The 22,332-nt window shown below is 54.3% G+C and overlaps 1 protein-coding gene across 3 annotated transcripts in view; it reads right to left on the reverse strand.

Annotated features, from left to right (window-relative positions):
* The window catches only part of CASZ1 (castor zinc finger 1), a 150,191-nt gene that overhangs the window by 104,450 nt on the left and 23,409 nt on the right, over positions 1-22,332 (reverse strand). For 2 of the 3 annotated variants that reach the window (XM_074334061.2, XM_019746785.3), the window contains exon 2: positions 12,872-13,026. The exons of the other annotated variant lie outside the window; for it this stretch is intronic. The gene's annotated coding sequence lies outside the window, so the exon portion shown is untranslated. The remainder of the gene's footprint in view (positions 1-12,871; positions 13,027-22,332) is intronic. 3 annotated transcript variants of the gene reach the window in all.

A 22,332-nucleotide genomic window follows, 5' to 3' on the forward strand; every position in this document is an offset into this window, starting at 1 on the left:
CTCTCTCCCTCTCTCTCTCTCTTTTTTTTTATTTCTTCACCTCTGACTGACCTAAAGTCTCAGGTGGCCTTAAGTAGGCCTCAAGGACCCTAAGAGGCTCAGGGAACCCCAGAAAGCCCGTGGCATGCTAAGACACAGCACTTCTTTATAAGATGGGGTAAGGCACGACAGGCCAAGAATTGGGAGAACCCGGAGTCCCTTCCATCTGTAGGAGAAAGCTGCAACAGCCAGGGACACAGGGCACAGGTGTCCCCTATTTAACTTCCCTGCCCCTCACCACGCAGGTGGGAACAGAGACAAACAGGAGAAGGGGCTCAAAGAGGTGTGGGCAGGGCCGGCTTCCTGTGTGGGTAACCCCCACGGTCACACAGGACTCCATGCTCAGAAGAGCTCACGCTTGGTTCAATGTCCTGCTGTGCCTGTCATGAAATTCTTTAAAATTTTAGGACAAGGGGCCCCGCAAATGATGTAGCAAGTCCTGGGTACGGGTTTTGAAAGACCAGGGGACCTGGGTTCGAATCCCAAGGCTCTGCACCCTGTAAGCCAGTGACATCAGAAAAGCCACTCTTTACCTCAGGCGGCAGGGAGCCTCATGTATAAAGTGAGGTGATCACACCTGCTCGCAGGGTGGTCAGGAGAACTGGCAGGAGTAAAGCAGGGAAGAGCTTTGGGACCACGATGACAGGTACCTATTCAAACACAGATGTGTTGACCAAGAGGGGAGTGCAAGATCTGTTCGCGTTGGTGGTGGCTTCCTACCAACCCAGGGATGACCTGCTCCACTGTGCCCAGAGGTCTGCTCAAAAGTAGTGCAGTAGGGAAGCCTCTGGCATGCCCAGCCCGCTGGCCCCATTCATAGGTAAAGACATGAGGACAGAAGCAACAAATGACCTGCCTTTTGTCACAGAGCTGCCTCCGGGAGGGGTGAGGCTTAGGACATACTGTTCCTGCCATGCAGGCTCTGCCTGGGCCACAGGACATTTGAGATGGGGACAGTGAGAAGGAAGAGTAGGAGGCAGGATTTGGAAAAGGGAAGGAAAGGCCTCATTACACTACACACACACACACACACACACACACACACACACACACACACACACGGCAAAATTAAGGCTGAGAATTTGATTAAAACGAAAAATCCTACCCTGTTCCATCGAAACTTATTTTAGGGAAGGAGGTAATTGCCAAAGACCCAAATAAAAAGCCGACCACACACTGAACAGCTCCTAGTCTTTAATTAGACCCTAAGAAAAAATGATGGCAAAAAGAAAATGAAAGTAGAGGAAGAAGGCTCCCTGAGGAGGGATGATGCATGGGGTCCCCTTCCCTTCCGCAAGCCCAGGGGCTTCAGATGAAGGTGACCCCTCCCCGTGCAGACACCAGGAGTGCCCAGTGACGGGCTGGCACTGCCCATTGTGGGCATGCAGCCAAAATAGCACTTCAAAGCCCAAGTGAGGGCCAGCCTCAGTCCTGGGGCCTTCCTGGGGGCCTTCCTATGTCCCAGCCTATGGACGCTGGCCTTCGGGAAGGTCAGCTCTTCCTACCAGCTCTGGAGGTGAGGGAGCAAGGAAAGGAGAGAGCTTTCGGTCTGGAGTAGCCTTTGACCCACTGAAAGATCTGCCCACAAGCAGACAAGCAGAATGGCCCAGCTCCTTGGCCACTGACCAATCTATCCACACAGCACTTTTCTCACTGTGACCCCAGGCCCTTCTCCTGGGCCCGCGTGGAGTTGGGTGGCTCTGAGGTCGTATGAGCAAAAGAGATGTCCCCAAGGCTTCTCCTCTGACAGCCTCTCCTGACTAGGAGTGGACACGCAGAAATCCTCAGGGTGACAATGGCATGTGAGGACGCCACCCAGTCGGCTGTGCCATTCCACCCAAGCAAGGGAAGTACACACAGACCCGACTCCAGGCGGCGTCAGCCCCTGCCCAGCCTCTGGCCCTTGGAGAATACGGGGGACCTTTGACATTGACTCAGGGTGGGGCTGGGAAGAAAAGGGGACCCTGTCCTTGGGAAGGTGGGGGTGTGCAAGGGAAGGTGTCCATATTCTCACCTCTCATATAAACAGACACAACCCTGCAGGCCAACCAAATCCCACGGCTGGGGGATCTTGCTAAGTGCCAAGCACAGTAGGTACCAGACCGTGGCAGAAGCAACGGGCTCCATCGACGGCATACAATGGCTAGGTCCCAACAGCAGAAGAGAGGTGTCCACACAGACGTCTGGGGAAGAGCCCAGGGACAGAACACAGCCAGCCTGGGTCAAGTGAGTGAGCAGGAGCTGCCATCCCGGTCCCCGCCTCTGCAGACTGGGTGGGTGTGAGGTGGGCTTACAACCAAAGCCAGCCCACTATGAGTGGGCACATCCAAGGGAGGGAAAGAAAGGCCTGGCCTCACTGCAGCTGGCCGTAAAAGCAGCCGGGGCAGCCCTGCTGAAGACCCCTATCCTTCCCCTCCCTGACAGGTCACCGCAGCCACCTAGAATCAGAGTTGTCACACCCACACCTGGCTTTCCTTCTAGAATGAATGAGCACTCGCTGAGTGGGGTACACCATGCTCCCCTTTCAAAGGCTCTCCTCTGCACCCCCCAACCCTCCTCGTCCAAGCCTAGGAGAGGAGGACATGCTCCAGAAACCCAACCGAGTGGGCTGGTCCGCCGTATCTGCTGCTGCAACTACTCCGCGGCGGAGATGCAGGCCGAGCCCCGCTGTACACACAGCATTCTTCACCCATGTCCCTTCCTATTTCGCAGACAGGACATTAAGCGGCCACGGGCTAGGTGCAGGCCTAATAGCTATAAGGGCAGCAGCTTCCCCTCACTCAGCACCGACGGGCCCCAGGCCCTGTCACAGGCACGTTACAGACCACATCCCTGCAAAGAAGGCACGGTTTGTGCCCCTTTCACAAAGGAGGACACTGAGGTTAAGCATGGAGAAGTGACAGCCACACATCTACAAAACGGCCGGCCTGGCTGCAACTGGTTGGCCTGGTTCCAAAGTCAGTGGCTCTCCATCGGGCCTGTCTCCCAATGAGTTCTCCTGTCTGACCACTAGTTCTAGGCAGGGGCAGGCCTGGCTGGCCCCTTCCCCTGGTTGCTCCCGTACTGGGTTGTCTGGTCGCTGATTTAAGGCCTGTGCCTTGTGCACACAGTGTAAAGTAGCTGACAAGCATGACCCTATTCCCAGCCACGCACCATGCCTTGCCATGCTGGCCAAGACCTGCAGCGCCAGAGCAAGCTGGGAGAGCTTCCCTGGAGGGGAAGCAGGCACGAATCTGACCTGCGAGGGGGGGGTCCCACCATGAGCACATCGGTCAGTGGGGCCTCCCTGCTGGCTCCCCTCCTGCCTGCTTTGCTCTGTGAGAGCACATCAGGTTTCCTTCCATCAGCATGAGAAGTGGAATTCCTTCGGATGGCTGTTGCTTCCCAGCACCCTTCCCAGCTTGGGAATGGGTTAGGAGAAGTAGTCCAGGCCCCTGGCAGAGGCAGCAGGAGTCCTGCTAATTCATTAGCTCTCCGTCTTCCCTAAGTGCTCACCAGACACAATCAGATGGTCCCAGCGATGTGCCCTCTACCCCCACCCTCCCCTTGGAACTGCACAGAAGCTTCACCTTACGCTCCCCCTCCATCTTTCCCTTCTATATTGCAAAAGCCCAAGGGAGCCCTTTGCCCCCTCAGCCAGGCCTGGGCCCAGACAGTCCCACACAGACAGGCAAGACATGATCCCCGGACCAGGTTTACGGCAGGGAGAGTTCCAAGTGGGGCCAAAGTTTAGAAAGGGCTCCACCTTCTCTTTTTGCCTTCAGACAATTAATCTAGGGGTCGGGGATTGGGGGAACACAGGCCAACTCTGCCCCATTTCTTGGAAGTGTTAAGAGATAACCCTACATCCAAGAAACACCAACTTATAACCCCAAACACCCAAGGCCTGCCTGGTGCCCCCACCCCAGGAGGGCACCACATAGAAGCTGTTCTAACTAGAAGCAGAAGCTTACTGGGGCCTCTGCAGCCCCATGGACTCCCCCATGGCTCTCTGCTGTCACCTCCGGGTCCTAGGTGGAATGCATGGCAGTGCCCTCCAGGTGGCCAGCCTGTACAGGCACACTCACCTAGGGAGGGGCATCAGATAATAGAGTGGCCCGGTCCCAAGGGCAAGGAGCTTGGGTCCAGCAAGGCTGGAGCCACAGCTGAGAAACCCCAAGAGGTCCGAGGCCCAGGAACCAGGGACGGCTGCAGCCACATGGGTCCTGTTTTGAGGGAGGCTGCACGGTGCCCCGGTGCCAGCACCTGTGTGATGTACCTGTTTCACTTTCCTGGGCATCCGTTTTCCCACTTAAAAATGAACCTGAGCTGGACGGTCGCTGGGAGCTGCTTGCGGCTCGGGGAGTGATCAGCTGACAGCCTGCTTATAGTTGGTCCTCAGTAAACATTACCTGGGAGCATGTCTGCAGTTTTTATCATTTTCATGAGCATCACTCTCTTCGGTTCCAAATATTTTATGAGCCTCCTTTCAGACAAAACTACAAAGTAATAGGGACGACTGGAGTGCTTATAAGCCAAAAAAAAGGCCACATTTCCTAAATTCTTTATGCCCAGAGTCAAAAGTAGTGAGGAGAGGGTGAGGAAGCTTTGCTTAGAAGCTGTGAAGTATCTGGCCAGGTTTTGTGAGCCCCAGCGACCCCGAGCTGCCCACATGTGATCCAAAAGTCACTGGCTTCAGAGTAGCCTGGAGACTGAGGACATGCGACTGGCTCTTCCCGGCCCATTTTGGGGGGATGGTCTTTGGGGTGAAGCATATTTATCTAGGGCAGCAAGGGTTAACGCCGGGGCTGGGAGAGGCCAGGCAGCACGGAGCACTCCCTGTTTATTAATAAGCTATTTATCACCAGCTTTGCTTTTAATGCCATTTGGGCTTAATGTCGTTAATGAAATATAAATACCCACGCTAACGATGTCGGTCAGAGGCAACACGGGCAGCAGACGGCTCGCGAAACAGGGCCAAACCGCCGGGCACGCTGGGGAAGAGGCTGAGAGCTGGGGAAGTGGAAGAGGTTCCCACCAGCTCGGCACCCCCAGCCCCCTTCTGCTCCACCACCAGACGCCCCAGCTGGGCTGGCTGTGCCGGGAAAGGCGGGGAGGAGGGCAGCCTGGGGCTGGGCAAGAGGAGGCCTCCCAGGGCACAGGATGCTGTTAACTCCTAGAGAACAGAGCGGGAGAGCTCCCACCTCGGGGGCAGTGCCCGCCTGGCATCAGGCCCCTTGGCTGCAGGAGGCTGGACGAGCACCAACTGGCCGCAGGCCCCTCTCACTGCCCTGAGCTCCTGACCACTAGGAATGGAGCTGGGGTGAGGGCTCATGAGAGGGAGCAGTAAGGACCCCATCAAATTTTCCAATAAAGACCATTCTCCTGGCCCCTGGAATGACATTTCAGGCAGCTCTGTCCCCCTGGATGGCACACCCTCCCTGAGAAGCTGGCCCGGGGCTACTCGTATGCCCTGTGCATAGGCTTGGAGAGATCAGTAGACAGGGGTTTCTGCTCAGTGCCCAGAGGCCTTAGCGCATGAAGGCAGCCCGGCACAGCAGGCTGTTATCCCCGACCTGCTACCTGAGCTGGCCTGCCCCTTCCACACAGTGGGTCATCTCTGCCACCTCTCCTGGGCTCAGAGCAGATGCCCTTATCGGATGACCACCTGATAGGTTATCCCGGGAACTTCAGGCCCTCCCCTAGACAACAGCCTCACCTGGGGGAGGCAGCCATGGGACTTGCCCCCAGCCCAGGGGCCACAGACCCTTGGGAGGAAACTTGGACACCACTCATCCATGTGTCCCTTGGGCCCCGCTATAGTAGGCTGGAGACTGGCGAGTGGCTGACCTTTGCTCCACTCTCCTCTCCCTGTACCATGCCAGAGGAGATCACCATGCCCCAGTCCCACCCTGTGTGCCAAGTCCCCAGGCAGCTCCCTAAAGGTTCTGCCTCTTCCAGGGGGACCTCCAAGCTATTCTCGAGAGGGAACCTGCAGCCTCTGGCCCTCCTTGCTCAAGGCTGTCAGAAAATGCAAGACAATCAGCGAAATATGAATTCAGGTAAACTGAAAATACTTTTTTTAGTCGAAGTGTATCCAAATACTTCATGGAACATACTTCTAAAGAATTTTTGCAGTTTATCTGAAATTCAAATTTTATTGGGTGTCCTATATTTTTATTCGCTACATCTGGCAAGCACATCCTGCACCTCAGCAGGTAACACCTGGCAGGTGGGGATGGTTTCTGGTGGGTGAGCAGGGCTGTGAGTGGCAGTGAGAGAGAGCAGAGGTCCCTGCCCACCTCGCACGGAACAGCAGGCTCCTTTCAACAGGCTCTGGTCATAACTGTCCCGCTGCCTGTACTCTTCCCTCCCTGGTCACTTCTGCACTGTCCAACACCGTGGCTCACCTGTGGGGGTCCCCTCTCCCTGCACCCCCCAAAGTCACCTCCATGTCCCCAAGGAGTACAGGGCTCATTTGCTAGGGCTTGGTGGAGCTCAGCTCAGCGGCTAATCCCCTGGGTGGCTCCTGTCAGATTATTAATTAGCTAAAGCGGATCGGTCCTGGAACAACATGCGTTTGGACTTCAGATAAAGCAGGCCAGGGAAGCCGGGCGGGGGGCTGCTTAAAGTGACAAGACCCTGTTTCTGAACTGCTCCCGAGGTGGGGCTGGGGAAGCAGGCAGAGGCTGGGGCAGGGCAGTTTCCAACAGGCCCCTCAGCCCTCCTCTTGCCTGTTTGAGAAGGGGCGGTGGGTGCAGACGGACCTAGATTTGGGCACAAATGGGACCTGCGAGAGGCGGCGTCGGCGGCCGTTGGGTCTTGCTTTTTCATAAAGAGCTTGTGCCTAATCAGATCATGTCACTCAGAACTCTTCAAAAAGCTTCTTATTTCACTCAGGGTAAAAGCCTGAGTTTGAACAATGGTTATGAGCCCTGCAGGATCTGGGGAGCCCCCCACCCGGACACCCTCGACCTCACACGGCCTTTCCCCCACTGGCTCCATGCCCATCCTTGCTGTCCTCCAACACAGCAGGGGCGCGCCTGCCTCTGGGAGCTCACAGGTGCTGTTCCCCCCGATGAGAATGCTCTTCTCCCAGATATTAATTAGGGTGGTTTGCTCCCTCACCTCCTTTTGTCCTTACTCAAATGTCACCATCTCAGTGATGCCTTCCCCGGACGCCACACCTAAAATTAACAAACAATCCACCCACCTCCCCCTGCCACACACACTCCCTCTTCTAGTCTCCAAACCTGCTTTAGTTTTCTCCTGGACATACGACGCCATCTAACATGTATGTTATGTCTTTATCTGATTTTTCATCGGCCTCCCTCCACTCAAATGCAAACTGCACAAGGACAGACACGCTCACGTTGTTTGTTCACCACTACAGTCCCAGTTCCCAGAGTCTCCCAAGAATGCTTGACAAATGGATGAAAATGAAAAATGTATGACCAGAGGTCAGAGGTCAGGATTTGGACCACCACCTCTTCTGGCTCCTCGGCCTGCCCCCGTGGGCTCCCCGGGCACCTACCTCTTCCCCGCTGACCCTATCTGATCCCGCCCTTTCCCAATTCTGCCCCCACACTAGATGCTACCCCGGTCCTAGTATTTCCCCTAAGGTGCATTTCCAGGCTCTAGGTCTCCCGAGGGAAGTCCTGGGGTGCCCATCTCCATGCCACCCAGACCTCCCCTCCCAGCTGGAACTGCTGCTTTCTCTTCCCGGAAGCAGCATGAGGTGGGATAGAGGGAACACCGGGACTCCCAGCTGCTTTCCTGGCCCAGCTCAGCTACCAGCAAACTCCTGGGTTTGGACTGTTTTGACTTGAGTCAGTGAAGCTGAAATATTGAGTCACAACGGCCCTAAACTTCATTACCAGCTCTTAACACAGATTACTAAGGGAAAAAAGTTGCTTTTAATTGCTTTTCCCCGATTAGCATTTCTGGAGAAGAAACTAGTGATTAATTACACCTTCCCTCCTCTCACCCACCCTGGCCACAGGGGTTCTCCACCCCGCAGGCTACCAGAAGAAGGCTGAGTGTCAGAAAAGGCTCCTGCTCCTGAGGGGCCAAGAAACCAAAGTGGAGAGAAAACCTGGGTGGTGAGTGGAAGGTGAGGAACATGCCCAGGGCTAATTTACTGGGGAACACGCAGAGAACGGTGTGGGCGGCCCAGGTGGGCGGCCATCCAAGGGTCCCCGGGAAGGTGGACTGCAAGGGTCCCCCCACTGTAGCCTCATGTCTCAGGTGTGGCTTCCTCTGAGCGGGAGGACTTTCACCTGGACCAGGTGGACTATACCTGCGTAGATTCTAGAAAGTTGAGAGAAGACAGAAGAGGAGCAGCTTGAAGATCTGTAAGAGAGAAGACTCATTCACAGCCGCTGGGACTCCTCTCGTGTGTGAAACCTGACATTGCTTCTCAGACGCCAACAAGTTCTCCCTGTGGAGGTTCCAAGGTCATGGGGATGGAAGCAGGGCAGACGTGCCTCTCCCCTCGTCCACAAGACATTAACCCTCCCAGAGCCACGGGCCATTGTCCCCTTTGGGGCAACCAAGTCACCAAATGAGGAGAGGCCCCTGGGTAGCTCCAGGCAGGGCAGGTGCTGCCAGCCCCTCCCAGCTCCTCTCCCTTTGGGTCTGTGCCTGGTGGAACCCAGGGGCTTCCCGACTATGCTAAGAAGGCAGAAGGCAACAGGGAGAACTGAAGGAGGCGGCTCAGGGCGGGGGTGTCGGCAACATCAAGCAGAATTCTCACAGATTAGAAACCAGGAGGTGTAATAACTTCCCAAACCATCTCCCCATCACACTTCCGCCCAGCCCAAAGGGGCTGTGACCTTGGAGCCTACTTACCCTCCCAAGCACTGCGTCACCCAGGGGTGGGGAGGACTTGGGCCCCCACTCCCTCGGCCAGCACCGCCCCCTCCTGACCCCTCCCCTCCGCACCCCCACCGGGCAGTGTGCTCTGGAGGAGCCAGCCCCACATCAGATCAAAGCCCTGGAGAACGGAGTTAGAACTGTCCAGTCCAGTTATGAGTGAAGGCCACGATCTAGTGCAGGCCAAGGAGGCAGCAGGCAGAGGAGCCTCCCACACATGCACAGACACACGCCTGCCCACCCAGACACACCCTCCCCCAGGGCTCAGCCCCGTGTTTTGATGCCAGCCGGCAGACACACCCAGGAAGACTGGCTGCCCCCTCCTTGGAGCCAAGCGGAGGCACCAGCTGCACGCTTGGGACGTCCCTGTCACCCCCCCACAAGACGTCACCAGCCTGTTCCCTCCTGTCACACCCCCTGGGGTCAGGCCTCTAGAGCTTTCCTGGAGGGCTGAGCTGGCCCATATGGCTGGGAATATGCTGTCAGCATGGGCAAGTACTCACTGGGGCCCTCGCAACCGACTGTGACAGCTTCACACTTGCTGCAGCCGGGCCTCTGGCTTGCTGTTTGGGTTGTGCAGTGCCCATCGGGGGAGTCGGGGATCGCTAGCTGTTCTAGCCTCACTGGGACTGTCGGCCCCATTTGGCCCAAGCAGATGATACCAGGACCCAGGAGAATGGAGCCTCATGTCAGAGGCCCTAGAAAAAGGGACTGTGGCCCCAGTCAAATCTGATGGGGTATCTATGGCAATTCACACCATGAATTGTGCAAAGACTTTCCACATGGAAAGACTGCTAGAATCCCTGCTCATGAGCTAAGGCTGGAGGTTATGTAGGACCCATGGAATCGAGGAGGTCTTAGACAAACCCATTGCTCAGTTCCGTATGTCCAGGCACAAGGTACAAAGAAGCTCGGCCCTTGAGGACACAGATCACATCTAAAGCCACAGAGAGAGGAACTATGTGAGCTTCTAGGCCTAACCTTAGGTCCCGCACAGAACCTGTGGGGCAAAGGCACAAAACAGGCTTCGGTGCAGAGTCTTAGAGCCAAAAGGACCGTGAGTGTGGAAGAAACCCCTGCTGAAAACAGTGCCAGAGACAAGCAGACCTCTGGCCTTCCAGCCACGTGGTGCTGACCACGAGGGGCCTTGGTCACTAAGAACGCCACTCAAATGAGCTTTCTTAGCAACCAGGATGGTGCTTCTCTCCCTAATCCACAAGATGTTGACCTCTGATAGTCATGGGTCCTTCTTGGCACTGTTGGGGTCGGAGCATGAGAGAGAAGAGATGAAGGGCCACACGTCAGGGGGCCGGGAATGCTGGAGTCCCCCGGGGGCCTTTCCTCCCCCGTCAGTCCATTAGCAAGTCCTGTTCACTCTCCCTCTGAACACAGGGGGACTCTACCCCCTTCTCGCCATTTGCGCCTTCTCTTCTCAGCCACAGCCCCTCACTCCAGTGTAGCGGCCTCCCCTCTGGCTTTCTGTTCCTCCCCTGGCCACCCTCCGTCCAGTCTCCCCATGGCAGCCCCAACCATCTTTTTAAAACAAAAATCAGATCATTTTACCTCCCTGCTTAAAACCTTCCAGTGGCTTCTTGTCACCCTAAGCCCTACGTACCCCTCCTCCCCCCACCACCCACCGCCCGGCCACTGGGACCTTGCTGCTCACCAAACGTACTGAGCTCATCCCACCTCAGCACCTCTAGACTAGCTGCTCTCTCTTTGTGGAACGTTCTTCCGCCTGCCCCTCGGATGGTTGTCTGCTTCTTATCCTTCGATCTCCGCTAACTGTCACCCCTTGAAAGAGGCCTCCACCGACTGCCCACTCCCCTCCCACCACCTCATCCTACGTCCATTCTGCACTAATGGTTTCCTTGTTCTTTTGTGGGTTGGTTTATTGTCTGTTTGCCCAACCAGAACTCCAGGAAAGCCAGGGCTGTCTTGTCCACTCTGTCCCCAGGGACTGGCAGACCCCAGGCCCTCCGTTACTGAAGAACAAATATAACCAAATCCTCCACGGCAGAGCCAGAAATGGGGAGAATCTGAGCTAGACAGGATCAGGCCTATGGACCAGGCCCAGGCACGGACTTGCCCCCTCGCCCACACTCTGGCGTCATGAAGCAGGACACCTCTGAGACAATGGGTCGCCCTTGCCACAGAGGGCCCCAGCCTGAGGCCAGACCCAGTGCCTAGAGAGGGCTGGGTGAGCGAGGAGGGGCTCAGCCATGACAGTCCCTTTCGGAGCCCTCAGAGTTCCCAAGCTTCATTATGAAGCTGGCTAACGCCAGGATGCAGGAGTCCCACAGGGATTTGTGGAGCCCAAACCCTATGGCAGGTGCAAATCCCAGCTGGCACGGCCCCTGGGAGTCAGCACTGAGTGGAAACTTCAGAAAGGGAAAAACTAATGGGCATATTTTGCCAAGGGAACGAAGAAAACAAAAAGCCTGCCACTGAGAACAGAACAGGTAAGCGTCCCCCTTCGACGGGGATGCCACAGGCACTTTGGCAACCTGCTCACATGCAGGGCACAGCAGGGCTGGGGAGCCCCTCATCCAGAGGCACGAAGACGCGTGGGCCTGCCGTCCCAGGACCCATGCTCATCAAAGAAGCAGAGGCGGGCAAGAAGAACCCAGGAAGGAGTGGAGACTGCAGGTGCCGGTGCCGAAACCCAGCAAGACGGCTATGCTGCCAGCTGTCTCCACGGCCCCACCACCGCCAGAGATGTCGGCAGTGTCAGCGTGGACAGACCAGTTCCTGGAGTGTGACCGCATTCTGGACACCAGGAAGAAGAGTCTTAGCCACATGGGTGCCCCACAACAGCAAGAAAAGGCCACATTTACATCCGCTTTGCAAATTCCTGGGCTGTGTCTAAGGCTTCTGCTAGTCTCTGAGGTGGCATGGCCTGAAATGAAGCTGGCCTACAGCTTTGGGGAACTCTCAAACCCTAGTGGGCACCAAGACATCCGTCTCTGCAAGTGCCTTCTACCTGCAAGTTCAAAGTCCAGAGTTGCAGAGCCTGGCCATGAAGGGAGGGGCGGGACGTGCCTGCTCGTGGTGCCCATGGAGAGGGAGACAACAGGAGCGTGACGCTGGGCCGCTGAGTCCTCTCTGGGACACACCGGAGGAACGGCCCCCAGCCCTGCCCTCCAGCCACTCGCTAGGCCCCCCGCCTCAACCCCTGCTCGAGGACTGGTCCATCAACTACCAACATACAACCCCTCTAGGCCGGTTCCCTTGGGATCCTAAGAGAACACTGAACAATGGCCAATATGTGATAAGTCACCTGCCACAGGTGAACCCTCTACCCCCAAAACCACGTTTGATAACTGCAGGGAAATACATGACAGTACCATCCCCTTGGACTACTCATCGCTGGCATATGTGACCTGCCTTAGGTAAGGGGTGATTTCTGAACCTGGATCAAAAGACACCTGTGGCTTCTCCTCTAAGGCGGGTCCTACCTGGGCTGGAGGCCCACCTGAGAGAGCCCCAACAAGTACACATGCACTCAGAGCAGGACAGCAGCGTCTGGACATGCAGAGAGGCTGGACCTACCGTTCACACAGATGGCGAAATGGCCTGATGTTTTGCTCCAGGAGTGGTGTCTGCTAGGGCACAGGCCTCACCTGGAATACCTGTACACTGAGGGCACCATTCAGTGCCATGCAGTGAGTGGTAATGCTGGCAGGATTCTTAAAGATCAGTTATTCCAATCTCTTTATTTTATGGGCAGGGAACCGAGATCCAAAGGGAGGAAGCAGTGCGTCGACAGCAAAGCCAAGGCCAGTAGGCAGGTGTCCTGCACCTCGGCCAGGGCTCTTTTCTGAATCCTACGTTTTTCTCACTTTCACCTAGGGAGCCTGAGCTACCACCATCCAGCTCAGAACCCACTGAGAAAGGCCTGGGCAGGCCCTTCCCTAAGGAGGAACCCGCCAACACAACCCCACCCCCACTTCCCAGGGACATATTGGGAATAAGCTACCTTTGCAGCCCAAGAGGCTGGGGTCCGAAGTCCATTCCAAAGCACACCACTGGAGCTGCAGGACCCCCTTCTACAGGAGGGGCTGACGGCTGTGGCAGCTGCAAGGGCAGATGGGATGGAGAGGGCTTTGCCTTTAGCCAGCAATGCCTGTTTGCCTATCAAAAGGAGAAAGGAAAACGGATTGTTAGGCTACAATGGAGACCCACAGAGCTGCTACAGAGAGAAGGGCCACAGAGGGTACGGTTCTGATGCCTTGTGCAGTAACCAGCCAGCAAGGTAAGAGCTTCTCGGACCTGCCTGTCCGTCAGCAGAGGGCATGGCTGTGGTGCATGCCATTCTTGACCCTACGACCAATGCACCCTTTGCACAACTATTAGCCAATTGCTATGCAGCTGTTGCACCTAACAAAAGAATCAAACGTAGAAACAATGATAGACCAATCAGGTGCTACCCCAGGTAACAACAGAGTGGTCACACCCAAGGCTCCCTCGGCACCAGGGGTGAAAGGTCAGCCTGACAGTGGATCAAGCCAACAGTGGAAACCAGATCAGACCCACACAACTGAATCAACCCTTGGGCTCCCCAACCTCCCACTCCCTCCAGCGTTTGCCTTGGTCAGCTCCCAGCTGCTCCTATGACCCCCCCCCCCCCATGGCCGTATGGGAGTCTCTAAAAATGGAATCCACAGGTGTCTCTGCAGCTACCCAGGATGGTGACTTGGGCTTCTTCTCTTTCCCTTTCCCCCTCTCCTCTGGTATTCTGCCATTTCACCCCGTAAAAAAGAAAACAGGGTGTGTGCACATACCCTGAAAGGGGGCTGTTGAGATTCATTTGTTATAGGTGTTGGTGGGCCAAAAAAAAGTGGCCAAAGAAAGTTGGTGCCCTGCTACCGGCAACCTTTGTGTCAATTTAAGCAAATATTGTGGTGTTTCCATGGTGATTCCTGTTTTGAATATCCACTACACTCACTTTTTAAAGGGCTTTTCCTGTTTGCGTTTCAACTTCAAACCTGTAAATATTTTCAGCCTTTTTAGAAAAATTAGCCCATGTGCGTGCAAACACAAACACACTACTAACCTCAGTGCACAGCCTCCCAGACCCGGAGGTCTAGCTGCATAGATGTGACAGTAGGGTGCAGGAACCCAGAGGGGGCTCTCTCTCCGCTCCCCCACCCACCCTGCATAAAGGGCTGGCATCAGGGAGGGTAGTGGCTGAAATTCCGGTCCTTTCCTTCCCCCTCGGCTGGGGGATTGCAGCATCCACAGGGCCTGAGTGTTCCCAAAGCGTGTGAGTGGGCTCGGCCCTGACTCTACAGTATGGCATGGTGTGGGCAGCTGCCCAGCAGGTTCTCCAACTTGGCCCAGCCCTGGGATACCCCGGGGCCTCCCTGGAGTGCACGAAGCCCTCCTCTCCTGCCTCCCAAGGTTGGGCCACGCATGGAAGGGGAAGCTGGTGCTTTGAAGGCAGGGCTTCCAGCATCAGCTCTACCCTACCTCTGCTCTGGCAATGCCACTGAGACCAGCTCCCTGGGGGAAGCCTTCAGGCAGGGCCGGTGACAGGGGTCCCAGGCTTGGATCAGCCTAGCTCCCACCCCACCCTTCAGCAGATACAGGGTTAACAGCAGGTTTCCTGGTTCCCATGTTCCCATGGATTCCCGCCAGGCCCCTAATGTGAGTTTCGTGTGATTTGGGGGAAGTGGATTTCCTTTGTTTTCCAGTTTGGGAATATTTTTTTCTTTAAAAAAGAGGAAAAAACACTTTAATGGGAACTTCAGGGCCACTGGGAGACTCACTCCTCTGGGCTCTGACACTCCCCTGCTTGTTGGTCCGGAATCCCCCAAAGCCCTGGGCAGCCCACCCACCAACCAAACACCTCTGAGCTAGAGGAAGGGGTGCCTTGGACCCCCTACAGCTCCCCACCCCCAGAACACTCTTCTGCTGGGGGGGGGCTCTATTCCAATACCCATCAGGATGACCCCTGCCCCACCTGAGAGCCCGCATCTCACCCAGGCGGCCAACACTCCCCCTTTCCAGGCATACACATTTCCCCGGAGAAAAGGTCAAGAGAAACACTCCCACCACCCTGACTCCTGGCAAGCAACACGAGAGGCCGGAGTCTGACCACACATGAATGGTGAACGTGCATGATGGATACCAGGGTCTTACATCCTGGCTCAGAAGGGGGTTCTCGTCACAGGGGAAGAGGGTGTTCCGAGTTCCGGCAAGGCCCTCATCTGGCCTCCTCCAGCTGAGGGAGAGGCATGTCCAGGGCAGAGGGAGCTTCTCAGCTTTGGCAGCAAGAGACACTGAATCAAGGGTGTGGCCAGACCTCCTCCTCCTCCTCAGTCTTCCCCATTCCTGCCATCCTCCAGCCCTGCCAGGGTGTGGCCTCGCTCAGGGACTGTCCCCTACCAAGTGGCCTGACCCATTTACCAAACCAGGGCACAGGCCCCGGGGCCTGCCGTAGAAGGGGCCCTCCCACGGCACAGGCCCCGGGGCCATGGCAGCAGCAGGAATCCCGGTCAGGAGGTGTTGAGCCCAGAGGATGGAGCTCTCTGGCCAGCAGCTCCGGGTGAAGGCGTGAGAGCCATGTGTAGTGACAGAAATAACACTGGGCTGAGAACCAGAAGACATGGCACTGAGTCCCAGTTCTGCCACTTAACTCGCCGTGAGCCCTTGGACAAGCCATCTCCTCTCCCTGGGGCCCAGTTTACTCACTGGTCAACTGAAGATAGCGCTGGCTTCCCTCCTACCTAGCAGCTGGGGTGGGTGAGCAACAACTAGACGTGAAAGGTGTTAACAGTGCTCCGGAAATGTTCTCCATCACCCTCATCTTCCGTCTCTTCAAGGTCACCTTCCCGAATCTACCCCAAGCAGGCCCATATGCCCCTCTACTCGGCTCCTCGTGCAGCCTTCACTGTGGCATTTAAATCCGTACCAGACGAAAGTCATTTGTTCACGAGTCTGTCACCACCACTGGGTTTTTAACTCCTCAAGGGCAGAGACCAGGTCGTAATTATCTGTGCGTCCCCAGCATTTAGCACAACAGCTGGCCCACAGTGGGCAGCGTGAGTGTTTATGGAACTGAACTAGTGGTCCCTGATTTCACGTCAGAATCAGATGGGCCCAGCAGCTTCATCCCTCTCTGAGGACAGAATACTTCGCGGTGACTTTCACGCTCCGTTCTGTTTAGTTCCCCTAATCCCCGACCTGTATCTTGGTCTCTCCCGCCTCCTCCATTAGCACCAGGAATTAATAACCCTCAGGTTCAAGGGGACGGCTTGGTTACCTGATCCTCCTCCAAACTCCAGTAAGAATTGACCGAGCACCTACTATGTGCCAGGAGGCATGCTGGGAGGAGAGGGCACACTGGAGGAGTGGTTTTCACCCTTTGCCGATAGGCCTGTGTGAGAACTAACTGATGCCTCCTATTCTACAAACACCATGCTAAGTGCTGTCCACACGTGATGGCACCAAATCTCTACAACACAGGGGAGGAAGGATTATGGTCCCTGTGGACAGGTTAGGAAGGGCAGGCACAGAGATATGACAGATTAGGAAGAGCCAAAGGTCACAGCTCACAAGTGCTGCAGCCAGGGCTGGACTCAGGGCTGACAGACTCCAAGGCCCAACTCACTTCAAAGTTCCTCTTCGTCCCCACCCAGGATCTCAGCACCCACCCACACCTAATGCTACTGCCCCTTCCGAATTTCAGTTCTGCCCTCCAAACGGGTCTCCATCAAATCCCAGAGCCACCAGAAAGCACCTGAGATCACAACGAGAGGGAAGGCAGAGGCCATGCTCAGCTGCTGCCTTCTAGGTGGGCTCTAAGTGCAGGAAGGTGAGACCTACAGTGACACACCTGGTGAGCAGGAGAACCCCTGAACCTACCTGGTAAATGGGGTCCGGGCTGTGGGCATGGCCTCTTGGAGGAGGGAGGGGCTGAGCCACCCTACACTACCTGTCATCTGACGCATGGGGACAAGAAGGCCACCCAGGAGAGGGCCGCTCTAAGTCAGGAGATCTTGTGGGGAAGGGACAACTTCTATTTCTTCTCTCCAGACAAGGGGCAAGCTAAGGGGCTTTATTTATGCCGGGTGGGGTGGGGGGACAGACTGATGCTGCCTGCCCCACACAGGGACCTGCTCCTGCAACGAGCATCTGCCTCGGGATTAAGAAGCAGGGCCTCAGGACCCCCTGCTTTTCACCTGGGTGAATGTGAGTGGGGAGCGCCCATCACCTCCCCAAAGTTGGGAAGACACTGGGAGGAGATGGTGGGAGAAGATCCACATCGAGAGGACAAAGGGGTGGAAGATGAGGCCGGGGGTGGGGAGAGGACAGATCCCTAATGAGCAGATTTCATAAACCACCCGGAGTGAAAACAGAAACACAGACGTGCACATTGCCCAACTCCAGGGCTGTATGGAAAAGGAAAAAAAAACACAATAAAAAAATCCACATCTTAATACAGAAATCCTACATGATGTGTTGTGGCACGAAAGTGTTTTTCACTGCATTTTTCATCTGTGATCTCACACAGCCTACGACGGGTACGCCCAACGCAGTAGGTATTTGATGGTAGGTACACAAACAGAGCAAACACATACACAATTAACCAAAACAAGGGCAGCAAATATTCCAAATGGTCCATGCTGGCATCTCATGGCTTCAGGTGGCCTCTGGAAATGGCTATGTTGGCTCCGCGAATGGGGCCCTTTAGAACACTGAGGGAGAAAAAAATGGGGCAAGAACACAGCTCAAATGGAAGGAAACACATTCTGAATCCTCAGCACTCCACAAGAAGAACCCCCGGCCAGCTGGTTCTGTGGCCTTTCTGCACTTAAGGGGCTGTCCTGCTGCTGGCGGGGCACTCACAGGGGACCCACACATCCCAGAGGCCCTTTGTGTGTCACTCACTCCACAGTTACTATCTGTCTCCTTTTTGTTCCACCCCTCCCCCTTTTTAATTGTTGGATGAGTTTACAGAGCTGTGTGCCAAAAACAATCAACTCTAGGGAACAGAGTTATACAAAAAAGGGCGTGGCGCCAGAGGGAGACGATATCCATGGAAACCACCACCTTTTCACAGCAGCCTAGGTGAAGCCAGGGTGAGGGGGTGGGCTGGGTGTGGGGAGACACGCTCCACTAGAACAGGGCCCCAGAAAATGCTGGGGTCACTGAACCTGAGGGAGCCACAAAGAGTGTGGAAGGTCAGGAAGTGGAGTCAGCCGGAGACCCCCACAAGGGCAGGACTGTTGGACCGTGCACGAGCACAGACATGGGTACACACACACACACACACACACACACACACACACACGCCATCCCACCAGATCACTGGGACAGCCTAACCTTGTGGTCTAGTGTACAAGCTTCGGAGCCAGACTGCCAGGTATGAATCCTGGCTCTGCCATTTACAAGCTGTGTGACCCCGGGCAAATGACTTTAACCTCTCCATGCCTCAGTTTCCCCATCCTTAAAATGGAGATAATAACAAATCAAAAGACAAAATAAACAGAAGGAGAGGGAGGTTTCCAGACTCTGCCACAGTAGAGGAAAATAACCGTTGGTATTTATTAAATATAAGGATTTTAATACATTAAAGCATGTCATCACCACAAGAACCCAAAGTATAGGTTATTATCTCAACTGGATAGTTGAGGAACTAAGACTCAGAGAGGGATGGGACCCACCCAAGGTCACACACTTGGAAGTGATTTGAACCCAGGCCTGTCTGACAATTCGCATTATACCGCTCACTATACCGCTTGGGGAGGACAGGGAGAGGGCGAGGGTGGGGGGAAAGCAAGGGAGGGATGGGCTTTCGGGAGGTTCTCTTCCCAGACTGGATGTATTAGGTTGGTGCAAAAGTAATCGTGGTTTTTGCAATTATTTTTAACCTTTTAAACCGCAATTACTTTTGCACCAACCTAATAGATGCACAGCGGCACCCAGACACATTATCCCCAAGCTTACAAAGGAAAACGGAAATCCCCCATGCCAGCGACAACAGATGGAAGGAGCCAGGAGCAGGGAAAAGCTGAGGGGGCCAAAAGGCCCAGGTGGCCACATTCCTCAGTAGTTCCTGTCCCGGTTCTGACCCCAGGAGACCAATGAAGCCCTCTGACCCTTCCCTCTGCCCAGGCAGGCATCTCCAGAATCAGGAGTTCCCGGAGGGAAAACAGCAGATCTTGGGGCCCACCTCCCAGCCACAGAGGCCCAAAGCCTGGGAAAAGTCCTATTTCTGGGTCAGAATCCTGTGAATGACCCAGCTAGCTGCCTTTCCAGAACCTAGGCAGTTCCCTGGAGGGGATAAAGACAGGGGAGCATAAGGGAGCTATGGCCCCCTATTGCACAGGCCTCCCCTATTGCAAGGCCAGGCCCAGGGAGGCCCAGGGAGGCCTGGGAGGCTGAGAGCTGGAGTCACAGGCTTCCTGCCCTGAGTGGTCTGATCTTCACCCTGCTCAGAGATGGAGCCCACGCAGGCTTGGTGGCTCAGCCCTTTCTGCCATCGACCACCCCAACTCATTCAGATATTTCCTCTCTCACTTGCTTTTTTTAAAAAAATTTAATGTTCTCTATAATTCATCCATCCCAGAAGATAATCGATAGAGCCCGTAATGAAAATCTGAGCCATATTTTATGATCCGCTGCGAGCAGAAAGGGCCACATCAGCAGGTCCGGTTTCGGCTCGCCCTATCTGTCTTGCCCACTGCCCCGGGGATTATTTCCCCAGTCAGTCCTGCCCACAGCCCCCCGCCTAGAGCTTTGCCCTCAGCCAGGGAGGACTACCCAGCTGGCGAGGAGCCTGGGGCCACCACCCTGGTACTCCGATGCTCACTCCGCCAACCTCAGTCAGAAGGATGGTCACCTGCCATTGCAGTTTTCCTGGAGCTGCCCCCCAACCTGGGACCCCAGCACCACTGCCCTGGAATCTCACACTGTCTTCAGTCAGAGCCCTTCTGGAAGCCTGAAGACCCTCACAGGTCTCTGGAGACAGGCCAGCCCCCCACCATGGCACTCACTCCCCACCAAGAAAGGCCACTCATTCCCTAGGGGCTCCCTGGGGGGGGAGGGTTCCAAAGTATACCGGGACCCTCGGGTCAGTGGAGAGTGGGTCATCACTCTCATTTTTACTACCTCAGCTATGTCCCTCTTCTTCCTGGTCTCCGTCCTATGAGGAGAAGGGTACAGAGGAGGCAGGCTGAGGGGATGCACTAGGGACTAAGGGGGGCAGCCCCCTCCTGTTCTGCCAGGGCCGACTCAGGGGGAAAAGCACAACCCCCGCTCCTTGCCCTGGCACCACCACTTGCCAATCAGCAGGCAAGGCCCTGCTCCTCCCAGAATCCCTTGTTACCTGGAACCAATCAGAGAGTGCCACAGTGCCAGTGCTGAGAAGAGCAACCCCAGTGGGCCCATTCAGAGGCCAGAGGATGCTCCAACATCCCAGTAACAAAGACTCAAACCAATAAGAAGTGTGATTCAGCCCCATCATGGACTACTATGCAGCCATGAACAGATATTCACAGAAAGCAAGAAATGAACATATTTTGCAGTGTATAATGTGCACCCCGTTTTTGGCCCAAACCTTTTTAGGGAAAAAAAGTCTTTCATTTTAATTTTTTAATTCAAATTTTTATTTGTTTACATTTAGGTACTTGTTTTTATATTATAAAGGAATCTTAGCATTTTTTTTTTTTTTAACATATTATGGTACAAGAAATTTTATGTAACAAATAATCACAAAACACAAGAACAGATAGATACAAAGTACAAGAAATTTTTTGTACTGGTAACAAATTTATGATATTTATGCATCATAGAAGACCAAGAACTCTTCGTTGTTGCAAGTTCATGGTAAGTTCAACAAAACCGATTATCGTATTCCAGGGTATTGTCTTGCATACGGATATTGTTATTGATTTCTAGAGTTACACTTTTTAACTCATAAGTATAAATAAAAGAATTAAAAACATTTACATAGATATGGAATTAGTACTATGTGTAATGTACATCCTTATTTTTCACTCATTAATTTGGGCCAAAAAAGGGGTGCATTATATACGGCAAAATACAGTAATAAGTAAAAAAACTCAGATGACTCCATTGTTTAGAATGCCATCCAATCGGAATCTTGGTACGATCCAGTATGGCAGCCACTGGCCACATGTGGCTATTGGGCATTTGAAATGTGGGGGGTGTGACTATGGAACTGAATTTTTTTATTTTATTTAATTTTGGTTAATTTAAGTTTAAATAGCCACATGTGAATAAAGGCTACTATACTGGACAGCACAGGGTTAGATCACTTCATTGATATAAAAAAAAAATCTCGACAAAAAGTTTTAAAGCGTATCATCTCAAGGCAGTGGCATAATCACTATTAACTACAACAACAGAAATAGTTAATGTTTAAGGGCATTGTGTGCCAGGCTCTGTGCTCAGTATTTTATGTGGCTCATCACATTGAATTCTGACCACCCTCTAAGATCATTATCCCCACTTTATAGATGAGGAAACTGAGGTTCAGCAATTTTAAGTGACTCACCCAAAGTCACACCACTGGGTGGCAAAGCTGGGGCACAAACCCAGGTCTCTCTGTTCCCCTAAACCCATACTTTTAAAAACTACACTACATATTTTTAAATGATTTCCTTCACACTGTTTTGTATTTTTCCAATGAGCCACAAGCATGAGTTATAATCAGGGAGAAAATGTATTTTCGAGACCATCTTCGAGCTGGGGTCTCCAGCTTTTGGATGGGGAAGGAGAAGGCATTGGGGTCATGGGGCCTCTCTGTCCCTCAAACTTCTTCTGCCTAGATGTCCGGCACTCAGAAGGCCCGGGGTCCACAGGCAATGCTGTGCCTACGATTCTCCAGCAGCCAAGCTGCCAGTGGGATCCAGTTTCCTCCCAGCCCCACCTCGGAGTCAGTTCCTGACAAGTTTCTCAGCAGTTTTGCAATCATCATCCAGGTCTAGATCTTTAAAAAGGCAGTAGGCCATGGGGCTGTCTGCAAAAGACAATGCACGCAATTCTTACCTTAGACTACCCTTTCCCACTACCTTCTAGAAGAGCCAGGAGCTCCGGGACCAACAGCCCAAGCCTGGGACACAATGTCCACCCTGTGGGGGCCTGGACAGGCTGGTTTTTCCCAAGAGGGACAGTCACTGGTCTCGTTCACCTCCCCTTGGGGACTGCATTGAGGTTCAGAACGAGGGAGGCAGACAGATCCCCTTGAAAGATCCATGATGAAAGAAGACTCCCCAGCAAGAACTGAGCCCTGCTAGAAATGGAATCAGGGAAAATTCCACGTTGGTTTTGCTTGTTTTCCATAGCACTAAGAGGGGTGTAGGGGACAGGGAACGATGACCCCACTTGGTCTGGTTTCCATTTCAGCTTTTTTTTTTTCCCCATGAACTGCACAGATTATTCTGGTTTCAAGGTAGGCAGGATAAATGT

Source organism: Rhinolophus sinicus, chromosome 14 (assembly GCF_057876585.1).
Source record: "Rhinolophus sinicus isolate RSI-liver-muscle chromosome 14, RSI-T2T, whole genome shotgun sequence".
NCBI classification, from domain to species: domain Eukaryota; kingdom Metazoa; phylum Chordata; class Mammalia; order Chiroptera; family Rhinolophidae; genus Rhinolophus; species Rhinolophus sinicus.